Genomic DNA, 27,545 nt, shown 5'->3' on the forward strand with positions numbered 1-27,545 from the left:
CAAGTTTGAATAGCTTTAGAAAACAGCTCCTGGTGATTTTATTGACTCAGTGCCCTTAACATACACAGCCATACTTGATGCTGCTGGGCTTCAGTTTTTAATGACCATGACCCATTTTTAAAAAAGAAGGCCTTTTTAGGAAAGCAGCTTTCCAAACTGCCTGGGCTTCCTTACAAATGAATCAACCCAGAGCTCACTCCAGTAAGGCAACATATAACTACAATAAAATATGGTGATGACACTTTGAAGCCATTAAACGCTATACAAATGGGAGCTATTGATTATTATTATTGTTCTAATAAGGGGCATTTCTGTTCTCTTTAACATCTACTGTGGAATTATTGGTAAACTCATCCAACTGGAAAATAGGGGGTTTGATTTTTAAATGAAGGGAGATTTTCTCCCAAATCAAGTTTGGCTCCGTTCTTCAGAGAATCCAGCTGCGAGCAGCGAAGTGTCCACTTTGCCAAACCTGTTCCCATCATCTTCATGTAATTCCCCCTAACAGTCCTTCATCACAAAAAGAACGGAGGTTCAGAAAGCCTAAGAAATGAGCTCAAGCTCCCGGAGGCTGGGAGGGCTGCGGTTCCACCCGCAGCTGAAATCTGAGAAGGAAGGGGGAGGCGTGGAGAGGAGACAAGGAGACCCCGCAGATTGCCTTGGGGTGGGGGCCCGGAGCAGCCTGCCCTCAGGCAGAGGGGGCAGTCCATCCCAACACCCCAGCACGGCCATTTCAGCTCGAAGCCACGTTCGCACGTGGCGGGCCCGGACACACCTTCCCCCTTTCCCGGCACGGGCCCCTCGAGTTCCCAGCGACCCCTGGCATTCTGGGCACATCTGCAGGGCCTTGCAGAAGAGCCTCTCCAGGCAGCTGAAGTGCAGACGCCTTTTAGCAGATGGTGGTTAATAACAGGCTTTGTTCTCCAGGTTCTTCTATTTTCAGCCACCGAATACAATTTATAAAGAAAAAAAAAATACACACCACCACCCCCCAACCCCCCAACCCCAGCCCTTATCAGATCTCTTATAATTATAGAATAAGGTGCCTGCAACTCCCCGGGAGCTGGTTTCCATGGCAATGACAAGCTATTATATTCTAAAGGCCAAGCTAGAACTCCGCCCCCTCGGCCTCACCACTGCTGTGTGTCTTGTTACTGCAGTGTTCCAAAATAAACTTGCTGCCTAATCGTAAATCCCATATAATTAGAGATGAGCTAACCGTTACCCCGCTACCTTTGTGGGGCCCACTCATCATGCTACCAGTTTCTGGAACGGCAATGCTGACGGACTGTTTGATGTCAGAACAGACCTTCCTCCCGCAGGAACTGGGTGCAGCATAAATCCATGTATGGCTGGGGACTCTCCAACCGGAAAGTCTCTCTCATCTCGCTGACCTGCCCCAGGAGCGTCAGCCGACAAGAGGGAGCGCCGAGGCCATGGCTGGGCCACCACTCTGGGGGCTCTGTCCAGCTCTGCATTAAGGAAGGGCAGAGAAATCTCTCTGGGGGTGGCAGAGAGCTCAGAATGTCATACTTTTTTGGCCCCCTGCTGTGACCAGGGCAGAACATGTGACCTTTGGAAGGAAGGGACTTTCCCCTCTCCTCCCCAATCTAGCTTCTCTGTAGACTGGTGGTTGCTTTTAGCACAGCTTGTGTTGGTCTCCCCTGGAGAGCGAGCCTCTCCGGGTCCTGGTACTCACTCTTTCCCCTTGTCCCGGGAGGATTGTGGCTACCACAGCTCCCCACTGTCGCTGGCCCACTGGCCTGAGGAGACCTCAAACCCTGTGTGGTTTCTTACACGGGCCTTCCCCTCTGCAGACGAACTTGCTATTAAACCCTTTGTCCGTGGTGTGCTGGAGCGGCTTGCTTTCTCTTTCCTGGCCGATGACTGATCCTGCCCCACCCCGTACCGGCTTTCTTTGTACCTTTTCTGTAATCGCTCGCCCACCACCATAAATGCTTTCCTCGGCCCCTTCTGCCTCTTATAATCCTGCTCATTCAATGCTCATTCCTTCGAGAAGCTTCCTCTGATCCACCTTCATTTTCCCAAACTCCTGGTTTTCTAAGAATCGGTGCCCTCTCCCCATCCCCTTGGCTTTGTGCTCGCTCCTTGTTCCCTCCTGTTTCCCAGAAGCTGAGTTTACTTCTCCAGCTATACTTTCACCTTCTATGAGGACAGATCGTGTCAGCATGTTCTAAGTGACTCACAGAGCACTAGGTACGTCTCACCTGCCTGACAAATCCTCTGTGGTGACTATGTTCGTCTGTGGCTGCCTGGGCCCCACCTTGGGTATGGCGGGTTGTCCCATTGCCAGCGTCCAGGGCAGGGAGACTCAGTGAGTGATGTCGCCTGGTGTCCCGATGGGGGGATCTTGGAGAGCTCGCATGGCATGGGGGTCATGCTTTCTTTGCCTTCTCCAAGACATGGTAGGTAATTCCAAAGACCTTATCTAGTTTCTTTCTCAAAATAGTCATTGAAACAAAAGAAGGAAAGCTCTTTAGGAAAGTATGTCGCAAACCCTGTCTGCGCAGAAAGGAGCAGTTACTAGGGTGAAGAGCAGGGACTGGAAATCCCCAGTGTGAAAGCGCACGTAGGACTAGGTAGTGAGTATGAGGAGAAGCGCGGATTTCCAAGAGATCATGATACCCAGCAGCAGGGTCCCAGGTAGCGCTGGCATCATATCTTTATAGAGTCTTTAGAATCCTGGGAGACATAAATGAAATCAACATATTTTGTTGCTGCTTTTGACTAAGAAGGAAAAAATGAGGCTGATTTTTTAAAGTGATGCTAGAGAACAGTGCATTGAAAAGGCAAGACTCAGAGGGTTGCCCAGGATTAGAATCAAGGGAGAAAAAAAAAAAAAAAGAATCAAGGGAGAAAAAACCAGGCAGAACTGCCCAAATTCATCCAGATCAAGGAGTACAGCTTTACCATAGGCCAAAACATTGATTTTCTAAAAAACTGATTGGCACAATTGTCTGTTAACTGTCTCTGGAGAATACCTTTGCAGCTTTCTTATGGGCTTTCCTAAAGGAGACCCCATTAAGAAGGAGGTTTATGGCATTCTCTCCTGTTAAGATCCCTGCCTTGCGCTAGAGTTCTCTAAAACAATGTCAGGTTAGTTTCTCTGGCCTCGGGGGTAATTTGAAGCTTCTCTGGAGTGCGACGGTCCCTGCGGATTGAGCTATAAAAGCGGACTGCAGTGTGATTTCACTCTGGGTAAAACACTGCGAAGTGCTTGGATGGTTTGTCCATCGAGATGAAAAATGACCCTTTGGTGATATTTCTGTTTATTGAAGAAAAACAATGGTTTGGTAGTCGTTCCAGATAGAAGATCTTATTCAGATAAACATCCCTAGATTTAATTCTGGATTTCCTTTTGTGGGGTGTTGGGAGGAAGGCAGGATTGATTTGGGACCTTCCTAACAGTGTAGCACATGAAAGAGGAGGAGAACTCTCTCACGTCAACGTAGAACACTGCACAGCTCTGGCCCTCAGCTCTCTCTCTCCCACCTGCCAACAGAGGTACCAGGGCTGCCCGCCGTGTCCAGGGGACACACAGGTACCCTAGAGCAGAATGCCAGCTAGCAAAGGGACGACACAGTGGGAGTCATGGTCCAGAGCAGAATGGCACTTGTGTTCCAAGGTTGGAATGGAGGAGGTTGGAGCAGGAGAGGAAGATAAAAGTGACAGATGCCCTCTGACAGGCACAGATGATCTGAGAACTTACAGGACCTAATCTCTGGTGTTCTCCAGAAGTACTTGGAGTTCAGGGACTTTTCGAGGGGTTGAGACCTATGTTAGCAGGTGGCAAGAGAGCCAGAGAAATGTGGATGACCAGCAGGCTTAAGGAAGTTAGAAAGGTGGACATTTCGACCTGGGGGATCATTGGTGGTGTGATGATAATGGGTTTAGATGTTGCTTGTTGATTTTGAAGTCACTTGGACATCCAAGTGAAACGGTCTGTCTCTATGTTCTTTAGTAGAGAGGGGAGGATCGAATATTTGGAGTTCTAAAATTATGTATTTTCTTTAGAAGAGAGGCCCTTTAAACATGAATCAGTCATTTACACTTGAGTATAAACAAAGGCCTGCAAATAGGTTTTGGAAGAAGGGAAGAAGAAGGAGTCACATATTTCCCATATGATAGGAAAGTGGTTGTCTCTCAGGAGAGAAATTCAGCCACAGAGAGAGGCTGATGTTGCCTGAGTCTGTCTTCATGATAAAGCCCCGGGGCCTGCTCTGTGGTGGGCAGTTATCTCTTCATCAACTCTACCCTTAATTTTGTCCCCAGGTTTATGGGGAAACAAATCTATCTCCCATAGACTTAATATGACATCATCATCATCATTATTATTTGACTTTTGGTTTCAATATATTATTCTTTTTTATATTGCATTTTCTATGCATATAATTTGCATATCAGAAATCTACCCATTTTAAGTACATAATTCAATGATTTTTATTAATTAGTTTATTTATTTTAATTTTTATTTTTTGTTAAAGATTATTTATTTATTTATTTGACAGAGAGAGAGAAATTGCAAGTAGGCAGAAGTAGGCAGAGAGGCAGACAGAGAGAGAGAGGGAGAAGCAGGCTCCCCACCGAATGGAGAGCCCGATGTGGGGCTCGATCCCAGGACCTTGGGATCATGACCTGAGCCAAAGGCAGAGGCTTGACCCACTGAGCCACCCGGCTGCCCCAATTTAATGATTTTTGTTAAGTTTATAGAGTTTTTCAACCATCACCACAATCCAGTTTTAGAATATTTTCTTTAGCTCAATGAGATACTCTTGCCTGGCTAAGGTGAATCCCCACTTCTAGTATTATTTTATTGTGCAAAATGGAAGTTCAAGACATGTTTCAAGTTCTTCAGAGAAACTAATCTGAGATTAACCTTGAGTTCTGGGGTCAGGAAGGCTGGTGTCCTAATCCCACCCTTAGTACTAGTGAGCTGGTTTAATTACACTGGCTGTCAGTTCTTCTGAAACGTGTGATTAGTATTAGCTACCTACAGGATTGCTCAGATGATTAGAGACAATGTATGCGAAGGGTCAGACACATAGTAGGTGTTCAGAGAAATTATGAAATTATCACAAACATGCAGGTGCTTGCAAACGATAGGGATTGATGGGCTTGGAGGCCAAATTCGGAGATTCATCATTTCCCCGTTTTGTAATTTAATTCATGGGATGGAGTAGGAAGGAGAAAACAAAATTTATTTGTACTAGTTATTGGCTGCTTTTAAAAAACCAAATGCATTTTAAGAATCTTAATTTCTTTTGATTTATGCTGCTCAAATGTTTCCCTCTTAAAACTAGAGATTTTCATACATTCTATGTTAATAAAAAAATAAAAGATTAAGAAAAAAAAAAACTACAGAGATTTTCTCTCCAAATGGCTTGACTCCCCCTGACCTCCCCCTAACTGAGCTCTGTGTTCTTCAGTTTTGCCTTGCTTTCTTCTGGAATGGATTTGGGAGAAAAAAAAAAAAAAAAAGACTGGCTTCAGCTTCTCAGAGCCCGGTAGTGATTTTCTCTGCTGCTATGAAATTTAAGACCCATAAAATGCTGTTGCCATTTCCTGTGGATGTTCTGCTTCTGTGTTTCGATTTCATATTTATTGCCATATGAGTCAAGATCACAATAAGTTGCTTCATTGCCCTGCTTTACTGATATAGTGCCATCCATTTATGTGGGGGCCTTGTAGCTAGCTACTGGCCCTGTTCCGGTTGCTAGGTACAGGGAAAGCTAAACATGGCCACCAGGGGGTGCTTTTTTCTCAGAGTCTTGTTCAGGGTCCAAACTTGGGAAGGGTGAGGAACTTCCACGGGGAGGCTAGTTCTGCCTTGCTTCTCTTCTGCCCTGAGGGATGCCACAGATGGAAAGTGCACTCTGTCCAAGCTCTCCCATTTCGGCCAGTCCCCATACCGGGACAGTTTTCTGGGCAGGCAGGAGATGAATGGGAACTCCATGCCACTTTGAATTTTGGGGTCCCTCCATGAATGCTTTTGGGAAAGGGTTTTTCTGTCTATTTCACCAGAATCCCTTGAACGTGCTTGTTCAAGATATAGTTCTTAGATTTCATTCTCTGGAAAAAGTGAGTCAGAATATGGAGGATAGGGAGCCTGGGTGGCTCAGTGGGTTAAAGCCTCTGCCTTTGGCTCAGGTCATGATCCGGGGTCTTGGGATTGAGTGCCTGCTCCGCGGAGAGCCTGCTTCCTCCTCTCTCTCTGCCTGCCTCTCTGCCTACTTGTGATCTCTGTCTAATAAATAAAATCTTAAAAAAAAAAAAAAAGAATATTGAGGATAGGGCTCAGAAACCTTTGTTTTCTGGATGATTTTAATGCACACCAAAGTTAGGGCCCTGAAAAGGCAAATTGTTCTTTGAACCACCTTACCTTTTTAAAGCAACCTTTTCCCTTCAAAACTCAAATCCAGGGGTGCCTGGGTGACTCAGTCAGTTAAGTATTTGCCTTTGGCTCAGGTCATGATCTCAGGGTCCTGGAATTAAGCCTCACCTCGGGCTCCCTGCTCAGTGGGGAGTCTGCTTCTCCCTCTGTTCGAGCTCTCTTGCTTGCTCTCTCTCAAATAAATAAATACAACCTTAAAACAACAACAACAACAACGAAAACAAAACCAAACTCAAACACAAACCAAAACAGAAGTCTTCAGAGAATACACCTTCATGCTGGGTCTCCATGTTCATCTGAATCTGCTCTGTGGGGAGAATGATGCTCCCATTTCTGCCAGTGTTTGAGGGACCCTCTGGAACTCCTTCAAGTTTCGGAAATGGAACTTAAGAGACACAGGGTTGAAATCATTATCAATTAGCAGATATAGTTACTTTTCTAAAAAAGAAATGGACATGGTGTTCGTTTCCTGTGGTTGCTGAAACTGGGTGGTTTCAAACAAGAAAGATTTATCCCTGCTGAATTCTGGAGGCTGCATGTCCAAAGTCAAAGCATTGGCAGGGCCACACTGGGCCCCTGGGGCCTCCCTCTTGGGCTATAAGGGAGAATCTGTTTCATGCCTTTCTCTTAGCTTCTGGTGTTCCTGGCAAATCCTTGGTATTTCTTGGCTTGCAACTGCGTAATTTCAGGCTCTGCCCCCATCACCACATGGCCTTCTCCTGTCTCTGTTTTCTTCTCCATTTATAAGGATACCTTGGATTAGAGCCCACCCTAAAGACCTTATTGTAATTTATTACATCCTCAAAGACCCTACTTCTAAAGAAGATCACATTCATAGGTACTGGGTGTTAGGATTTCGATACCTCTTTTTGGGGACATAATTCAACTCATAACAGGCTTATTTCCTATGACTGATCTATCTCCTTTTTAAGTTTCCAACCCACTGAGTAGCAAGGAAAAACTAAATTTAGTCCAATCCAGTAAACTCAGTCCAATTGAATGACTTAAATGGTCTATTCATTCTCCATGGGCATGACTCAGATAGATGCTCAGTGTTTCTTACTTCCTTTTTCTTTTCCTTCTATCTCCTCAGAATCTAGAGTTTAGAAACTTGGGTTGACGTGACTTTATGGTCATAGAGGAAAAGGCAGACTTACTGTGACCCTGGCTCCTTGCTGGTATTTACTGTAGGATGACAGCTCTGGTCTTACAGCAGCAGTGGTTTCCACTGATGCAGACTGATTTTACCTAACTTTTTGGGATTAAATGCTGGCAGTCTCCTCTGGAATTGCGTAATCTTGACTAGTAGTCCCTGAAGTTTAGAAATCTTCCTCACCAGAAAGATGGGCTTTCAGGCTGTTGTTTTTATAAAAGGAACTGACAAAATCAGCTTTGAGACTCAGAGTTGATCAGTGGCTTTTTCGTTTTTACGGCAGGCAGTCTCTTCATCCCAGAGGCAAGAACCCCCATGGTTTCATCTCTGTCTGCAAGGGAATGAGATCTAAGAGCAAACCCGTGCCATGTGGTTACGTTAGCTAGCTATCACTGTGTAACAATCCATCCCAAAGCACAGTGGCTTAGGCCAGATGGAAAACTGTGCCCCAATTTGGCCCACAGCATGTTTTTATAGGACTCACAGGCTAACAATGGTTTTGTATTTTTAAAGTGTTTGAAAAACAAAAATAAGAATATGCCCCAGAGACCAGATGTGGCCCGAGCCTAAAATATTTACTATCTGACCCTTTGTGGAGAAAGTTTGCTGACCCTGCCTTAAAACAATAAGCATTTATAATTTGCCCACAAGTCTGTGGGTTCTTCAGCTCCTGGATTGCCTCCTCCATACATCCGAAGTCAGCTATAGGTCAGTCAGGCAGTTCTGCTAATCTCGGCTGGTCTTTCTCACATGTTTGGTGGCTGGCTGGCTATGGATGAATCTGGAATGGCCTTGGCTGGGCTTTTATCCATGAGACCTCTTATCCTCTGGCTGGTTAGTCTGGTCTTGTTCACATAGCAGTGGGAATGTTTTTGAAAGAGAGCAGACATGAGCAAGTTCTCTTAAGACCCAGACTTAGAATTGACCAAACATTGTCACTTCTGCCACATTCTATTGCAAAGTTCCAGGCCCAGATTCTAGGGTGGCGAGGTAGACTTCACCTTGTGACAGTAGGAGCTACAGAATCACATGATAAAGGTTATGAGTACGGGGAGTGGTAAATAATGGAGGTTGTTTTTGTAATCAGTCTACCACATGTGGGTTATTATTTTCTAAATATTTCTCCAGTAGCAAAAAAATTGTATTTCCTTACCTCTCCCCAAAATTCCTTGTGATCTTAAGACCCACTATGTAGAAGCAGATTTGACTTGATTTAGAGCATGTTAGGATCTGGAAGCACATTAGAATATTTGATCTAGAGCATGTTTGAAGGATTTGAACTGGAGCATGTTAGGAACTTGTGTACCTTCTTTGTAGATCTTTTAGGTTCTAAAACTCTAGGATGAAGATTTCATTCCAGAGCTTTTTTTTTTGCCTTCAGTAATCTTTTCTCTTCCCATTCTCAGATTCCCCACCTGAAGGAGAGGAGAGGTTAGTTTTATTTTGATAGTTGTATTATTATTAATAGTTCCTGTCCCTTCGATTCCTAGCTTATGAAATACGAGCCAGGTTGGGGTGTCCTCAAGAGGCAGCTTCCAGATAAAAACCCATCACCATCATGAAGCTGCCATGAGGTACCTCTTCTCAGGAGATAAATAAATAAATAAATAAGGGCACCTTGGTGGCTCAGTTTGTTGCGCTCAGGTCATGATCCTGGAGTCCCAGGACTGAGTCCCACATCAGGCTCCCTGTTTGCAGGGAGTCTGCTTCTCCCTCTGACCCTCCTTTTCTCATGCGCTCTCTCTCTCTCTCAGTCTTTCAAATAAATAAATAAAATCTTTAAAAATAATTAAAAAAAAAATAAAAGAAATCCCAAACCCTAAATTCTAAATTGGTGTCCAGGAGAACCATCTAGAATTCCATCCCAGTCAACCACAGGGCAGGTTTAGAACTAAGCTTCCCTTAACCCAGTTTTTAAACTCTATGACTCATCTTTCCCTTTGTTGGGAGCCTCACAACTTTTTCTTGATGCTGTTTTAACAGGGAAACTAAAGCAAGCTACAGATTTCCAAACCATTGTCTTTTGGAGTCAGAAAGAAATGTCTCTCCTTTCTCTGATACCTAGCACACTCTGCTGCCTTTAAGAGGTGGCTGGCCAGCCTGTGGGCTGTCTCTCATATCAAGGAGCTCACTACCTACTAAGGAAGCTTTAACTAGTGTAGACTCTGCGAATAATCCCAAGATACTCAAAGAAATATCTAGGTCATCATAGCCATTTTGTTTTTAAAGTATGTTCTAGGGCTCAGCATTTGGTTGGCAAAATAAGAAAAAACATGCAAACCTGGGGATCTGCCTAAAGGAACAGTGGCCCCCGCCATTGTGTTCTTGACCATTCTTTCTAAAGTCCATTTGTAAAAACCAAGCCCTTACTGGAGCTCTAAAAATGAGGCCAGGGATATAAATCTCTTGGGGATTTCCCCAAAAGTCAGATGGCAAGTGGAGAGAATGGGGGGGTGGTATGCTGAGCAAAGAGACCTGTGTTTGTGTAGCACACTGTTGTGTGTATGGGGCGCTCACAGGAGGAAGAAGCTAGGGGCAGATGGAATGAGTTCTGCTTGTTGGGAAGAGGCCCGTGTGTGTAAAGCAGGCAGCCTAAAATTGTGTAGGGCCTGGTGGGTTTGAAAACTCTCTTCTCGGTTGCCATGTATGATAGGAATTGCGGATTACCTGCTCATTTACCCTCTATCTGATTGTCCCATCTTTCTTATGAACAGAACCCTTCTGTGTTTGGGGCAGCTCTTTGGTGAGCTGAGGACACTCGCTTTCCCAGATTCTCTTGCAGATAACAGTGGCTCTGTGAGGTAGCTAAAGCCAATGGGATGTGAGGGGATATCTGCTGGGAATTTGGGGGAAAGTTTCCTATTACAGATTTTTCCCCCTTTTCCCTTTCCCCTCCTTTTCTGCTTGTCCTGTGGCTAGGACCCCATATGGCACAGCATCATGTATGGTGGCCACAAGGCAACAAACAGCGTCTCAGGATTCACCCCAGCTCAGCACCTCGTCACTGGGCTACTGCTGGGAGAAAATCAACGCCTGCATGTTGAAGGAAATATTAGTTGGGTTTTCCTGTTACTTTCAGCCTGATGGAGAATTGACATGCTACAACATAGCTCTTTGAGCGTTCTTATCTCTTAGTGTGACACCTCGGAGTTAAGAGTTGCCATCAGACCAGAGTTGACCTTCTTCCCACAGCATTGTTCTGTGGAAACTCCAGAGGTGGGACAAATAGCAACTGTCATATCTGTGAGATCCCTGACTGGGGAGACATCATCTGGGGCGGGTTAGCTGTGAGTGGGCCTTCAGGCCCTGAGCCTACAGGTTGAAGATGGTATTAAAGACGGGTGAGGGACCGAGGTGTTCTGTGTTTCTCTGTGTCAGGTGACTCCCCACGCACCTCAGCTCCCATCGTTGACCATCATGCATGTGTCCCATGTGGATGAGGAGACAGAAGAAGCTGTGCCCTCAGGTGGCTGCTGGGCCTCCAAAGGAACTGAAAATGCTGTACCTATAACTCCAGGTCTATATCCTTCCATAAAGCTGAGGAAATATGGTACAAGATTAAAGTCTTTGTGTCTTGTGAGTCTGCCTGCCAAACCCGACTGGCACCCCCAATTCTGCTATGCCAGACCAAGACCCAACTGGCTTTGTTAAGACAAATCAGCAACAGACATTCCCCATTAACAATAATTACTTCGTATACATGAATATATATTGGAGGTTGGTCAACTCCCTCATTTGATATCTGATAAAATAATTATTTTATTAACCTCTAGATGGTCTTTTGCATTGCCTCAGATTTTTTTTTGGATGGGTTGGAGCCTAAATGATTTTAATAGTAAAAAGCTTTCCTAATCAGTGGCAATCATCTTTATTAGAACTGAAATTGTTGGTCTTTCAGGAAGAGTTGTTGGGAGCCTGTATGGCATGGGGAGTGGGCCTGGATGGAGCATGGAGGAATGGAAAGTGTGTGGGCTTGGAAGTCAGGGAGCCCTGCAGTGAAGTCCATTTGCTACCATGAGAGCTGCAGTCTTGCGGGATCTCTTTTGACCTCCCAAGTTCCAATTACCTTATCTGTATATTGGGAATAAGCCTCTGGGCAGATGAAATGAAACAATATAGATAAAATGTCAGGCATAGTCCTGACCCAAGCAGACACGGGCATCCCACAAACGTTTGTTCCCTCCCCTCTTTTGAGTCCATGACAGCAACAAGAAGAGCAACAATAAGAACAAGCTGCTGTCCCTGAATCCACAGTCTGCCCCTTGATAGCTAGATAACTCCGGGCAAGAAATTTCACTCCTTTGGGCCTCCTCTGCTTCCCTTGTAGAATGGGGATACTCAAAGTCCCCACTTCACAGCGTTGCTGTGAAGAGTACAGAAGATGAACGCGAAGTGTTCGGCACAGTGTCTGGTGTGTAGGAGGGCTCAATAAACCATTACGAAAAGGGGAATATTGGCAAGGGCTCAGGTTTTGTCCCTTGGTTATAGTACCTGCATGGAGCTGACAGAGATGGGGATTAAAGCCAAGCCCCTGACACTGAGCTTATTCTGGGCCCAGCACTGTGCTTGGCACAAGGGATGTACTTGGTGAAGGAGACACCACTTCAGCTTCTGTTTTCCATGAGCTCAGGGACCAGAGACAATGTGAGTTCCAGAAACGAGTATATTAAGGCTCCCAGCCTCTTACTACCCTAAACTGTTTGAATGTCAGTCTCCCTAGGAGCAGGGAAGATGGTCACCTATGAAAAGATGGTAGTAGCTAGAAACAATCTGTGAAATCCAGCTCACTGTTTTCCCATCTCGGCTGTATCCGTGTGCTCTGGTGAGGTTCTTTCTGTCACAGATTTATGTAACTTATCATCACAGTCACATCTGCGTGTTTGGTTGATGCCATTTAAATTCTCTTACTGTTTAATACCAAGAACATCTAAAAAGAACATTTTGAAGGACTTGAAAAATCCAATTGGTCTCTTGGTAATTTGATTTGTAGGAAATAGGAGAAGATCATATTCTGAATAGAGTGCTTTTAAATGAATCATCATTGCTTTTTTGTACAGGCACTAGATGGGCTCAGATGGGGAGCCCTGCTAAGTCTCTCATTAGGTGGGAGATGCAGCCTGTGTTGGTTAGGAGAGCTATGTGACAGAAAACCCAAAATAACAGTGGCTTAAACAAGACGGATGCTATTTGTTGCTTGTGAAAAAGAAATGTAGAGGAGACAGTTCATGGCTGACTGGTGCCTTCATTGAGTCCCTGGAGAGCCAGACTTCATCTCCCTGTGCTGTCATCTTTAGAACATGGCTTCCTCCTGATGGACAGGGAAGTCATCCAGACCTGCCCCCCACCCCACGCCACCAGTCACCGTTGTGGAAGAGGGACAGATAGGAAGGGAGCACAGGCTTCCTTTAAGGCATTTCCCAGGAACCACACAATTATAATTTTGCTCACACACTATTGATCAGTACTAAGTCACATGGCCACATCTAGTTGCTAGGAAGACTGGTATCTTGATTCTGGCTGCTGTAACAAAATACCTAGACTGGGTGGCTTATTAACAACAGAAATTTATTTCGGACAGTTCTGGAGCCTGGAAATCCAAGGTCAGTGTACCAGGTTCTGGTGAGCACCTTCTTTTGAGGTGCTGATTTCTCACTGTGTCCTCCCATGGAGGAGAGCAGAGAAGGGAAGTAGTCTTTCTTATGACACTTATAAGGGCACTGATTCTGTTCATTGAATTCTACTTACTTTTCAAAGATTGAATCTCATATAATCACATTGAGGGGTAGGGTTTCAGCATATGAATTTGGGGAAGACACAAACATGCCAGTCCATACCACATTTATTCTTAATAAAGATTCCTAAGCACTCAGGTAAAATAGAATTCTTTTACTAGGGAAGGAGTGGAGAATGGATACTGGAACTTAGCCAGCAGACTTTTTGACACATATTTAAGACTTGGGGAACCTGACAGCATTCCCTTCCCTGTAAGCAAGGATTCATTTGTTTGGACTAATAGCAGGCACCTGGGACAGAGAAAACCCTAGTGTAGGTGGGACAGCAAATAAGACCCATGGAACTAGAAAAAGAACATCGTTGTGAAGTGAGGTATAAGACAACATTTAAGAATGCTTGGAAATCATGCTTGGTCAACTCCCTCACTTGATATTTGAAGCCCCCGAGGGCCAGAGGGAAGAGTTGACTTGTGTCGGGGGTCACTGAGTCTACACACTGGCTTGATAGTTCACTAGAAGGACTCAGAGGACTCAGGGAAACAGGTGTACTCACAGTTACAGTTTATTACACTGGAAGGATGCAGCTTGAAATCATACGGTGGAGTTCAGGAAATGGTAGGTATGACCTTTTGGTGGCCATGTCCCCGTGTACTCAATGGGCAGTGCTGAATTTGCCCAGCTACAGGCCATGATGACATATATGAAGTTTTGCTAACTGGGGAAGCTCTCGGGAGCCTTGGTGTCCAGAGATATCCCTGGGGAATCCGTCACATAGGAACACAGCACCCCATCGACTGACCCTAGTTACCCAGTCCCCAGTCTGCCACTCAGAGGTCAAACTATGGAGCAGGGTCCGAGACTCCTGCCACAAATCCCATTGTTAGGGAGAAACTGTGTGGTGTGGCCCATGGCTCCAGGTAAACAGAGACACTCTGTCCAGTACAATATTCCAGAGGCTCAGAGGTGATCTCTCAGGAGCTGCTGCTCAAGGGTCAGTCTGAAGGACCCGTAGAATATGAAGACTCTGCACAACCCAGGCCTGCCGAACTGACTCCTTACTGCACACTCGCCCAACGTTACACAACCATGTGGAACTTCACCCAGAATGTTTGCCCCCTTGGAAATCACCGCAGACAGCCAGAGTGAGCGGACCAGCCCATGGCTGAGGCGGGTCTCGCATGCTCCCCTTTTGACCCCCATCCACTGCAGCCACAGGAATTAAACACATCATCTGGGACAGACTCCTGCACTCAAGTTGGCCCTGACATTTAGTGGCTGCATGACTTGAAAAAATATATAAACTCTCAGTGCCTTGAGTTGCTCTTCTGTAAATATGAAGATGATTCAACTGTCATCTACTCGGAGAGCTTCTGTGTGGGGTAAATATGCAATTAACATGGGGCTCTTAGAACAGTGCCTGGTGTATGCTATGTGCTCAGTCAGTGAAAACCAGTATTGCTATCACCATCCACAGCATGTTGCTATGGATTCTTAATAAAGATTCCTAAGCACTCAGGTAAAATAGAATTCTTTTACTAGGGAAGGAGTGGAGAATGGATACTGGAACTTAGCCAGCAGACTTTTTGACACATATTTAAGACTTGGGGAACCTGACAGCATTCCCTTCCCTGTAAGCAAGGATTCATTTGTTTGGACTAATAGCAGGCACCTGGGACAGAGAAAACCCTAGTGTAGGTGGGACAGCAAATAAGACCCATGGAACTAGAAAAAGAACATCGTTGTGAAGTGAGGTATAAGACAACATTTAAGAATGCTAAATCTCTTCTTGTACCTGCAGAAACCCCCGGAGGTGGGTTTGGACATGCATGTGCTCGGCCAAGGCAGAGTCTTCCTGGCAGGTCAGCCACCCAGCTGTGAGCTGCCTAAGGCATTCTGGGGCCTCTGCATCACTGAAGACTCAAGTCTCATTCGTACTTACTTCCCAGGTTGTAAGGATTTCCTTGACCCTCAATTCACTCTAATCCCTGTCTGCAGTAAGGTAAAGCTGGTCTGGGTGCATTCTTTAAAATTCATCTTTAAAGTAGGTGCTTTCTGATACTCCTTGCTTTCCAGATCCTATCAGATAAACCTTTCCTCTGCCATGCAGAGTATTCTTGTGTTTCTCTAGAGGAAGGCTTCCCAGTTGGTTTTTGTTGTTTGGTCATACTCAGATCCAAGAGCAGAAGATTCTGGGATTTCTCCCCCCTATTTGTTAATATCAAACTGTGAAATTTTGGAAGTTGCTTGACTTCTCTGGGCTTCAGTTTCCTGAGGGAAATGGGAAAGATGGAAGCTGAGATTTTTCAGAAGCTGAACACTGAATACGAATGTGCTTAATTTGTGTCTGGGGCTATTTAGTCAACACAATAATACATACATTGTGTGTGGGGCATGTGGTGTGTGTGTGTGTGTGTGTGTGAGAGAGAGAGAGATAGATAGATAGATAGATAGATAGATAGATCCTGGGCAAGGGCCAAGGGCAGCTGGAGACAGGGACTCAGCAGGGATTCAGCTAATGCTCTTTCTCCCCCAGATTTTATGTCGCTGAGCAATCCTGAATCACAGGCCCATCAAAGGGGAGACTGTTTGTGTTTGGGATAAGAAACCCCCTGGCCTTCCTCAACCCTCTCTCCATGCTGTAGGGGTCAGAGGAGAGAATCTCCAGTATTTTGGAAGCTTTGGAAGTGCCTCGGGACAAAGACCCTCCTGAGAAGGCAAAACTGAGTTGTAACCCAGGGCCAGGCACAGTGCTGGACTTTGAAGAAGCACTTGCTGCATCGTGGTTAAGAAGAGGAGGACCCCAGGGAGGAGAAGCTCAGACTTCTGTGGGTCCTTTGCTCGCTCCCTCCCAGGGCTGCTGTTTCTGGAAGCCTGCCCCCCTCCCCCACTGGTTTCCTCAATTCTAGAGAAAGTGCCGCCCCAGCAGGTGCTGAGGCTGCCTGCCTGCCTCGGCATTCGGCACTGTCCCGAGCATCAGGCGCCTTGCTCAGGCTTCTTTTTAAAGCGATTTTAAAAAGGAAACAGATGCTCCCCGTGAAGCCTGAATTTCTATCATCGGTTGTCATGACATGGGCTGACATGGGAGCAGCCCCGGCAACGGGCTGACAGCTTGATGGGTTTAATTTTGGTGCAGAATTCTGCAAAGAGGCAGCTGCCAGGAACGCGCCACTGGTGACTGGGAAGGACAAGGGGGAAGCAGGTCTAACAGTGCAGCCTGGGGTGACAGCAGTACCCAGCAGACGCCACGAGGGCTCTGCCCATGACCAGCATCCTTGCTGGCTGATTTTGGGCTCTCGGGGCACTTACTCAGCATTGGCCTAGCTCCTATTCCCACCCTGGGGGGGGGGCCCTCTTTGGGCTCTGTCTGAGGAATAGAGGCAATGAGGAAGTTGGTCAGTGTGACAGAAGAACTTGCAATCCTATTCCTGGTTCTGGGGGCAAATCTCTTCATTTCCCCTCCGCTCTTTTATTTATTTATTTGTTGTTTAAAAGGATTTATTTATTTGACAGAGAGAGATCACAAGTAGGCAGAGAGGCAGGCGGGGAGCGGGGGGGAAGCAGGCTCCCTGCCGAGCAGAGAGCCTAATGTGGGACTGGATCCCAGGACCCTGAGATCATGACCTGAGCCAAAGGCAGAGGCTTAACCCACTGAGCCACCCAGGTGCCCCTCCCCTCCGCTCTTAACCCCACTTGGTGCAGGATTTTATGAGAAGAGAAACAAAACAGAGCAGGCTCCCTCCTTCAAGGCTCTGTGCTTCTGTTCCCCTGTATCTTCTCCCCATGTGGTCCATGACATCTCACTTGGCAAGAGATGGGTTTGGTCAACTTCCACTGTCCTTCTCTTTCCAACCCCAGGCTTCCTATTGTGTTCCTTTCTGAGCCTTGTGGATTGGGAAGCCCATGAATGTCCATCATTCACTCCACCACCATTAACTGGTTGTGTGTGCTGGAAAGTTCTATGTGCAGAGGCCACAAACCTGAACTCTGCATGCTTTCTGCTTTTTGGATCTAAATGTCTGGTAGTGAGGACTGATAGGCAAAAAATCATCTTGGGAAAGGCAAATGAAGGACCAGCTTGCTCTGCCATTTTCAGTAGCTGAGATGGGTAACATTTAGAAAGTCTGAACTTCTCAAGTGATGCTGAGGATGTAAAGCAACCAGGACTCTGATGCACTGCTGGGGAGAGGGTAAAGTGGGACATGTGCTTGGAAAATAATTTCACATTATTTAATAAAAGGGAAGTTATACCTAGGCTGGGCCCTGGGAATCTATGATGAAGTACGTAGTCAGGCAACATTCATGTGCATGCACTCACAGTAGTAATAATTGAAATGTAAAACATTGGAAATGTTAAAAATATCCATTAAGATTAAGGGAATAGAGGGGCACCTGGGTGGCTCAGTGGGTTAAATCCTCTGCCTTTGGCTCAGGTCATGATCCCAGGGTCCTGGGATCGAGCCCCACATCGGGCTCTCTGCTCAGCGAGGAGCCTGCTTCCCTTCATCTCTCTGTGTGCCTCTCTGCCTACTTGTGATCTGTCTGTCAAATAAATAAATAAATAAAAATTAAAAAAAAAAGATTAGGGGAATAGAAACATTTTGGAATAGTATACAGCCCCGAACACGGGGGTATGGCTACTTCTACTATAGGTCTTTGCGTTCTTATGTGGATTATGGGTTTCATGTGAAAGTTTCATTTGTGTTGGCCTCCTAATTACACCAAGTTATTTAGTGAGAGGGGAGCCATAGCAAAGGGCAGTGGTGGAAGCAGGATTTCTGATGCTAAGTAGGTATTGGGACCTGGGGCAGCCTGATGCTATCAACTTTCTGTGATCAGAGGAGGGTCACATCACTGCCAGCTTGGGCCAACATAACCACTATTGTTTACCCATGAAATGTTGGCAAGTTCCCCATGTGACCCATGACCTAGGCACTGCATGGCACCCTTGTCCTGAACATTGTCCTTAATATTTTCTCTGCCAGCCTCTTGGTGAAGGTGGTAGTGACAGTACATGGAGATTCAGATCGAGCCAGCAAGGCAATCCCAATCTAGACTTCCAGATTCCTGAGTAGATTCCTTATGGCTGTGTCTCATGTGAGAACGCCAGGAGAAAGGAAATGGAGAGCCATCTGCCCACTAACGCAAGAGAACCCCCCTGGATTTAACTTCTCTTTGCCTAAGCCAGAATCATCTGGAGAGCTGGGTGAAGGTTGTGGGTCCTCCCTTCCCCAAAGATGCACATATGCACACACAACGTTTGCACTGTGTGTCAGAGAGCTCAGGGACACAGATGTAGAGGACGTGTGTCATCCAACATTCAAATCCCCCTCTTCCTTTGAGTACGCTGATTTCCTGCTGGGGCAATTTGCTATGTGTGTCATCTTGGTGGGTGGGCAGTTCCCAGTGACAGCCACTTCCTGCTGCCTGCCTCCATGGAAGTTGACAGAGGCCAGATTCTTTGTCTGTTTTGTTGAAGTGTCTGAGGTCAAGCACACGACCCAAGCTTGGCCTGGTGGACGCTGGCTCCCGAGATATTGAATCTGGATCAGTTGAAGCTTAGATGAAGGGAAGTATGGAGGTGAGAACATGAGCTGTGGCAAGGGCTGGGGCTGGCCTGTCTGCTTATGCATGGGGACACTTGGTATCCCTCATACAGTGCTTGCTACAAAGAAGAGGCTTAGTAATTGCTAAATGAATCAGTGCATGGGTAATAATACTGCTAGCAGGTCCCATTTCTCCTAAGCAAAGCACTGTCTAGCATCACAGATTTGTCAAGCTTGGTTTGTCCTTTTCATCTGATTCAAACCCTTCATTATGCTGACATGTAGAGACCCAGGAAGTCCCAAGGGCTGTGGCCAAAACTTTTCCCTCCTGCCGCCCCCTCCTCAGATGCAGGCAGGGCTGGGCTCTAAGTGTTCAGACTTCCGATTCATTTTTCTTCCGGCTCCTGTCTCCCAAGCCCATCGGATGTTACACGGACACGAGCATGTTTATAGTGGAACCACTGAAAATGTTGACCCTGGAGGGCAGCCTTGATACCAGCTAAGATTCAGAGGAGAGTGGTTCAAAGTGTTACTGCCAGGACAACGGCTGGTTCATAGTCCAGGGGGGTTATATCTAGCATGGTTTTCAGGATCTCAAAGAATCTTCCATTAAAAAATTTTTTTTTTTCAGTCCAGAGTTTTCTGTAAGTGACTTTCCTAAGTCCCTTAGGTTTCCTCTTGGGAACTGGCTGACATGTCAGCTCTTTCGATGACCCTACTGGATTTGTGGGCTCTGGATTGTCTTCCAGAATCTAGAACACAAGCACGGCAGTTTTCTGAAGAGGTGTGTGCTGAATGTGGATTGTTTGAAGTGAATGCAGTCTGCATGAAAAGAGCTTTGCGGTGAGTTGTTAAACAGCCTGATGGCCATTTGGCTACGAGGCACACAGGAGAAGAGCTTCAGAAATGACCAAGACTGTATTTACCCGAGGATCTTGTCATCTGTCTTAAATAAAATGAGTTGTGTTTTGTTACATTTCCATGAAATTCGTAGCAGGTTAAAAACAATTTTTTTAAAAGATTTTGGTATTGATTAAGGAAAGTAAAATATCAGTTGTTCGAAGCAGGCAGTGCAGTCTGCATCGAGCGTATCCTCAGCATTCACACTGAGTTTGGGTCCTTCGGAAAGCAGACCCTGAGAGGAGGAGTTGGGTCCAGCGGTTTACTCGGGAGGTGGAATGAGGGTGACGGGGGAGGGGGGGGGGTTTCTAAGAAGGAAAAGCCATAAAAGGCATAGTCATCAGCAGATTAGTGCTGTGGGCAACTGAGATTTCTTCCCGCTAGGGACCCGACCCTTTGAGAGAGGGTGTAGATTACACCTCAGGTTCGTCCCATGACACGGGACCAAGACGCCATGTTTATTCGCCAGCTCTGGTCTTTCTTCACTTGCGGATTGTGTCCACTCCCTGAGGTGTCCGCCCCCTGGTATTTCTCTCTGCAGGTGACCGTGGAGGCCGGCCGCACTCTGTGGGCAAGTAACCAAGATATGTGCTCTACTCAGGAGACCTTCTTCTAGCTCCTTGGAGAAAGTAGGATCTTTGTATAGCACTTTATGGTTCTCCCCTCCTTTAAACATCACCATGACAACCAGCACAAAGCAGAACACCCAAAGTTAGGAGCAATTTAAAATTGCAGGGAGTGTGGACTAGAGGACAGATTTGCATTTCTATTGGATAGGAAAACCTTACAGGAAAAATACAATACCGTAAGCTGATTCTGGTTCTTTATTGTCCACATACGTGCTGTTAGCATTGATCTCTCTGTCTCTCAACATCTCACATCATCAATATCAAGAACAGGAAACTGATATTGATGAGATTGATACAACCCAGCAATCTTACTTGGATTTCACGAGTTTTGCATGCATTCATTTGTGTGTATGCAGTTCTGTGTAATTTTGTCACCTGTACAGATTTGATCGTCACCGCAGTGAAGACCCAGGACAGTTTCTTTGCAAGGATCCCTCACGCTACCCTTTCCAGCTACAGCTCCCTCCTTCCCTCCCCCGCCCCACCAACCCTGGCAACTGTCAGTCTTGGTCCATCTTTGTAATTTTGTCGTTTCAAGAATGTTGTGTAAATGAAATCGTATAGGTGTAACCTTTTGGGATTCTTCATTTCATCTGAGTTGGTGTGTCTGTCAAGTTTGTTTTTACTGCAGAGTGGTATTTCATGGTTTTGATAGATCCATGTTTCTCTACCCAGCCATCCACGGAAGGACATTTCGGTGGGTTCCTGTTTTGGGATTTTGTGAGCAGACCTGCTATGAACATCCGTGGACAGGTTTTTGTGTGCACATAGGTTTCCATTTGTCTGGCAGAATTGGCCACAAATGGAATTGTTAGGCCATATGGTGAGTGCGTATGTAGTTGTACGAGACACTGGCTCACTGTGTTACTGAGGGACTGTGTCATTGTACATTCCCACCAGTAATGTACAAGGAACCCCATTTCTCCACACCCTTGCCAGTGTTTGGAGTTAGTATTGATCTATTTTGACTTAGGTCAGGGGTCAGGGGATTGGCTTTGGTTGGAGAATGGTGTTGGTGTTTGCCAGCTTTATGAGAAGTTAGTCCCATCCGTGGACCACCTGAGTGATACTTCTTATAATTCTTTCCCCTTCTGTTTTTTTCCTGCCTCTCTCTTAACCTTGAAGGAACAACATCTATGATACGTTGTAATAGATTAAAGCCTTTCAAATGACTAACTTCCCTCAGGTTAAAAAAAAATAAAAGGCCGATCCTCAGTCGACAGAGACAAATAAGTGACTTACACGTAGCCTGAATCAAGATGCGGAAGGGGAGAAAAAGAAGCCTGGAGAAAACAGCAGAAAATGACCAAAGCCATCTGTGGTCATAAGATGCGGTGAACGCTGGACTTGTGAAGTAGGCTAAGCGTCTTCAGTATCCACAGTAAGGAAGAGAAACAGATGTATAGTGATCCCGGGCTGGGAACTTCTTTGAGGGGGCTGTTATGATGCTGTAGAATTAAATGACTCACTGGAGAAAAGGGCATAAATGTCCATCAGTTTGGTCATCACCTTAGAAATAATGCCATAGTTTTGGAAATGATGTCACTGAGGCCCAGAACAGGTGAACTGCTCATCCGAAATCACCCAAGTTGCCACCTGTGGACAGAGCCCTGAGCCCCACCCGGCATGGCCTGGGCTCAGCGTGTCTTCTGCACAGCCACGTGAGGTGAGGTATTTTTTGAAAGATTTTTGCCTTGACCTGTGTCTGGTATTTTTATGTCACACCTGCCATGCTCTGCTTTTCTTGGCATGCCATCCGATATAGGTTAGAAGCTTCGAAGTTGTTCCATTTTGCTTTGCACACCCATCAGACTCTAGGGACTGGGGCCTGGAGAGCCGGTGACGTATCTCTGTATAGAACAACAGAGTGACTTGTTTACAAACCTTCCCTTGTCTTTGGATAGTTTTGAAGACTCAGAAGGAAAAAGAAGGGCTGAGCATTAAAAAAAAAAAAAAAAAAAAAACAGATTAGCCCGAGCAGGTTTTAAAATAGCAAGACTTAAAGTGATTCAATGTTAATTGAATATTGAGTAAGGAAGAGGTAGGGAGTTAATTGAATGAGTGAGCTTGGGGTTTTGGATAATTTTTTCATGATGTGAAGGAAATTATTACAGAGTTGGATGCAGATCAGGGGAGAGAGAGAGGCAGTGTGATCTTTGGAAGCAGTAAGTGAAAGCCATTTAGTTTGGTGGGAGAAACAGAAGCCTGTTGTACTGTTGGCTTTCCCTTTAAAATTCTGTTTTTATTGTTATAAAAAGTTACATGTTATCTGAAGAAAATTTAGGATCTATGGAAAAGCAAAAAGAGCAAAATAAATACCATCTATGATCTCATTATAGATAGTCACCACTGACATTTACTTCTCTACTTTTAGTCTTTTTCTATGAGTATATGTTAGTGATATATTTATGCATGTAGAGTGTGTTTATAAGTATAGGATCCTGTAGTTCAGAAAGCCACCTTAAAACTTAACACCTTCCCAATGCTATTTTAAATCTCTCTTCTGTTTTACGTTCTTCTATTAATGTACCCAATATTATTTCTCTCTTAAAAACAACACTACGATGGACATTATAGATTTACTTTTGTGCTCATCTGCAATTATTTCCTTAGGTTAAGCTTGGAATTCTAATGTCCAATGAAATGCATATTTTAGGATTTTGATTTCTAGTGCCAAATTATCAACCTGGAAAAACTAGCATCTGTTGACATTCCCACCTGGTTTATGGGGTTCCCCATATTTTTTCCAAAAATGGGCTTTATTATTTGTGTTTTCAATGGCTAATTTGAGAAATGAAAAATTGTGCATATTTTCATTTTCATTTTTTTTTATTATGAAGGACATTATGTTTAAAAGAATATTTGGGTTTCTGTGTTTGTAAATTGCCTGATCATGTCCTTTGTTTATTATTTTTTTGTTTTCTTTTTTTTTTAAGATTTATTTATTTATCTTAAAGAGAGAGATGATGAGCAGAAGGGGCAGAGGGAGAGGGAGAGAGGGAATCTCAAGCAGACACCACACTGAGTGTGGAGCCCAACTCGGGTTTCGATCCCACAACCCTAAGATCATGACCTGAGCAGAAACCAAGAGTTGGACACTTAACCAGTCATGTCACTCAGGTGCCCCCAACTATTATCTTTTCTACTGAGATGCTCATCTTTTTCTCATTGAGTTTTAAACTTTATTAAAAAACTAAGTCTACTTCACACATATATTTTTCTCTCTCCACCATTTCCATTTGGCCACCACGACTACTTTGTCCTGTCAAAGCCTTCCATACATATTTTAAAACCAAGCAAAAGGGGAGTTCTGCCTTCAACAACTGAATAGGCATTTTGGGACACCACATTATTGGACCACGTTTATCAGACATAGTAAGGTGCGTTCTCACTCTGCATTATGAGGACAGGCAGAGATCAACTGTTACAGAAGGAAAATGAGAAGGAAAATTTTAACAAGCTGTTTTTTAAGCTGTTTTCTTTAGGAGACTTCCTCCACTGCCACAGATCTTGCAGTCATCCAGGAGCTGTGCTTCCTATGATTGATGAGCTTGGCTCTCCCTTTGGAAAGACCTTTTCATACTTGCTTGCATTTTTGCCTTAATGTCTTCTACAGAGCTAGTTCCATTGGTTGTTTTAGGAGTTTTTTTTTGTTTTGTTTTTCTCTGTTTTTCCTTTCTTTTTTCTTTTTCTTTCTTTCTTTCTTTCTTTCTTTCTTTCTTTCTTTCTTTCTTTCTTTCTTTTTTTTTTTTTAAGATTCTTGACCTTTTGATCTTGGTGTTCTGGGTTTTGAATCATTTTCATTCTGGTTTGATTTTTTAAAAAATTTTTATTTATTTATTTATATTTCTTTTCAGCATAACAGAATTCATTGTTTATGCACCACAGCCAGTACTCCATGCAATACGTGCCCTCCATAATACCCACCACCTGGCTCCCCCAACCTCCCACCCCCCGCCCCTTCAAAACCCTCAGATTGTTTTTCAGAGTCCATAGTCTCTCATGGTTCATCTCCCCTTCCAATTTCCCTCAACTCCCTTCTGATTTGATTTTTGTGCACTTTTGGCTGGAGTGTCTCATATTAATTTCTTTACTGGAGCGTTTTCTTCTTTTTTCCTCTTCCTCCTTCTTTTCCTTCTTTAGCAGCAAGTTTGACTTCTTTGTGGGGAACCTTGCCACCACATCCAAGAGCTGCTTGCTCTCTGGATATACTTAGGAATCTCACTTTTCATCAACTGATTCTGCATCTTCCTTTGGCTCTAAGTGCCGTCCACTAATATAGACAAGCCCCAAGCCACGCCTCAACCACAGGCCACAGGTGTTGTTATTTCAAAGCCCAAGGGAGTTAGTTGCCTGTACAGACATTTTGCAAGCTGCTAATGGGATCGGATTTCCCTCCTAATTCCTTGTCACTGGTCCAACAATGTATAGCTTGGCCTTTGGACCAGCCCTTCAACTGTTCTTAGAGATAACCGGTACTCACTTTATTTGTTATCGGCCTTAAAAATCATAATCTGTGTCAGTCTTAATTTACAACCAAAATGAGAGTTGTGGGGCCTCAGGGGGCTCATGTCCATCCTCATGACATCATGGGTGGGATGGGGGCGAGCACAGAAGTAGGAGAGAAGACAGGCGGAGGAGGTCAGCGACTGCCACTCAACAGAGCAGTGGTGTATGACAGAATCATACCAGGGTTCTTACTGACTTTCAGTTGATTTGTGTTCATTAAGCATACTTTGTCTGTTTCCTGTGTTACCAACATGTTTTTCTTCATTGTCGTTGGCTTTTAATTTTGTTGATATACTGTTATGATAGTTGATACTTCTACAATACTTTTGTCACAGTTCCTGTTTTTTTTTTTTAATTTTCATATTAACATTTTATTTTTATTCTTCAGCCTTCAGAATTATCTTGTTTTTTTTTTTTTTAATTTGTTTGATTGCTTTCATTTTTGAGGCAGTCCCCTCTGTGACTATTATGATTTCCGTCATTGGTATCCTACTTAGAGATGCCACCCCCATCCTTAGGTCATATATTTGTCCATATTTTCTTTTAGTTCTTTATCACCTAATCTTAAACCTGCAGTTTGTCTTACTTTATTTAAAATCTGTGGTTTATTTTAATGAAAGGGCTCATCTCAGGATACAACTTAAAAATATTTCAGTTTGTAAAGCAGCCAGTAGGGTAGTTACTGACCAGTACTGTTACTTTTCTATAGTGAATATGTTTGTGTGCATTATGTCCATATTGCTAAATATTGTTATACATGTAACTGAGCTTGAACTCATTCCCCTGGCCACATGACAGGCCAGTAAGTCTAGGGGCAAGGTGTTGGGGTAGGAAAGTGACTTTTTTGGAAAGTCGGAAAATAGATGATGGACTATTGTCCCAAAGAACCATCTTTCCTCAAAACGAACTTTGAAATTCTTTTATGTCAGGAAAAGGGGGAAGTGAGAAGGGATCGGAGTCAAGAGGTTCCTGATGTCTGTAGACATTCAGGTGTCCACAGTGGTCTGTGGTAGGTTTTTGAAACTTTTCTGTCCTTGATCAGTTGATCTTGGGAGTACAGGAATCCTGTCATGCTGTTGCGTAGATCTTAAACATAGCATCACTGTTTCTGTACATACATCCTTACCTCCTTGGGTGGGGGGGGGGTTTCAGTAAAGAGTGGTTTTTGCAAATCTTGGCTTTAAGCAAAGTTCCTTTGATGATTAAGAGGCCTACATGCAGGGCTAAGCAGAAGTTTCTAAGCTCTATCTAGGTCACAGCAGTAAGGGCAATAGAAGGAATAAGGAGTCAGATATGCTGAATTCGCCTGTGACAACTGCACCTGGGCCTGGGCCTCACTCTGAGCATCACTGTTTAATTGCATAAAAGTCAGGGCCATCCTGGCCTTGAAGAAGTAAGAAGATCATTGGTGTGATACTTCCTGGCACATTCAGATTTCTGGTTTGCGGCTTCTCAGAGACTTAAAATCATGGTCATGTAGTGTTTTCCTTGGGACCCCCGAGAACGATGTGTATATTTCAGCCATTGGTCAGTGAGTCCATAGTTTGTGAGGGGCTCCCATGAAGGCTGCAGAAGAGGAAGGCGGAGACCTGCTGGTTCAGCCTCCATTCCCAGCTCTCCCCGCTGGGCAGACTGCAGAGTCCTAGACACCTGTGCACACAAATAGCACTTCTTCCGTGTTGCCCGACTCTGAATGCCACCAGCTGCAGAACAGATTGTTTCCTACTTTAAACTTTCTCTTTCCTTTTTCTTTCCTTCGCAGAGCTTCCAACGTGAGAACACATTCCATTTGTAGGCTCAGAGGACTCTTCCTATCGCACACAAACACGGGCAGCTGTATCACATTTGCTACTAGACAAAAGGGGACCCACCTTGTTGTTCCTGGGTTTGAGGTCCCTACGCTTATGTCTCATAAAGAAGAAATTCTGGTTGTCAGTAGACAGGAGGGAGTTTGGCAAGTAGGTGACCCAGGTGAGGGGAGAGGGTGGGCAGAGAGAGGTATGAGGAATTCCACCCCCGTAGGAAATGCTTTCCATTCATGTTTTTGATTTGTTTTAAATTTTGGGAGTGACTCACAGGCACTTAGGAAGGTAACTGATTAAATTAACCTTATCAGTAATGAGGTTGCCTGGCCTCACTTGCTAGCAGACAGCTCTGTGGCTGGTTGGAGATTAATTGGCTGCCTGGTGACTGGTGAAAACAATGTGGGTTGAGTCCCACTTAAACAAGTATATAGTACAGCAATCTTACTATGTTATATCTTGACATTATTAACATTAAGAAGTGGTGTTATGAATTATTTGTTTCTCTTATTCACACAAAGCAGACGTTCAGGACTCATTTTACTTAGACATAGTAAACTGGGATTGGGTGTGTTGAGTAAAGTGAATCCTTTGCCTGTTACAGGATAAATGTTGTAGCAATTGTCCTGCTCTGGCTGTACTGGAAACAATAAACAATAGCCTTCATACAATTTGATGTTCCTCAAATGCCTAGTTGAAGTTCAAGGGTTATAAAATCAGATTCTTGAGTAGTAGGATACAGAGTGCTATGGACTGAATTGTGTCTCCCCAAAATGCATACAATGGAGTCCTAACCCCGGATGTGATTGTATTTGGAGACAGGGCTCTTAAGCGATAATTAGGGTTAAATGAGGTCTTAAGGTTG

The 27,545-nt window shown here is 44.7% G+C and overlaps 1 pseudogene; it reads right to left on the reverse strand.

The window, feature by feature from the left end:
- Window positions 1–543: 543 nt before the first annotated feature.
- On the reverse strand, window positions 544–24,946 carry LOC116569999 (annotated as a pseudogene).
- Between the last annotated feature and the right edge of the window lie 2,599 nt (window positions 24,947–27,545).

This window comes from Mustela erminea, chromosome 12, assembly GCF_009829155.1.
Source record: "Mustela erminea isolate mMusErm1 chromosome 12, mMusErm1.Pri, whole genome shotgun sequence".
Lineage (NCBI taxonomy): Eukaryota > Metazoa > Chordata > Mammalia > Carnivora > Mustelidae > Mustela > Mustela erminea.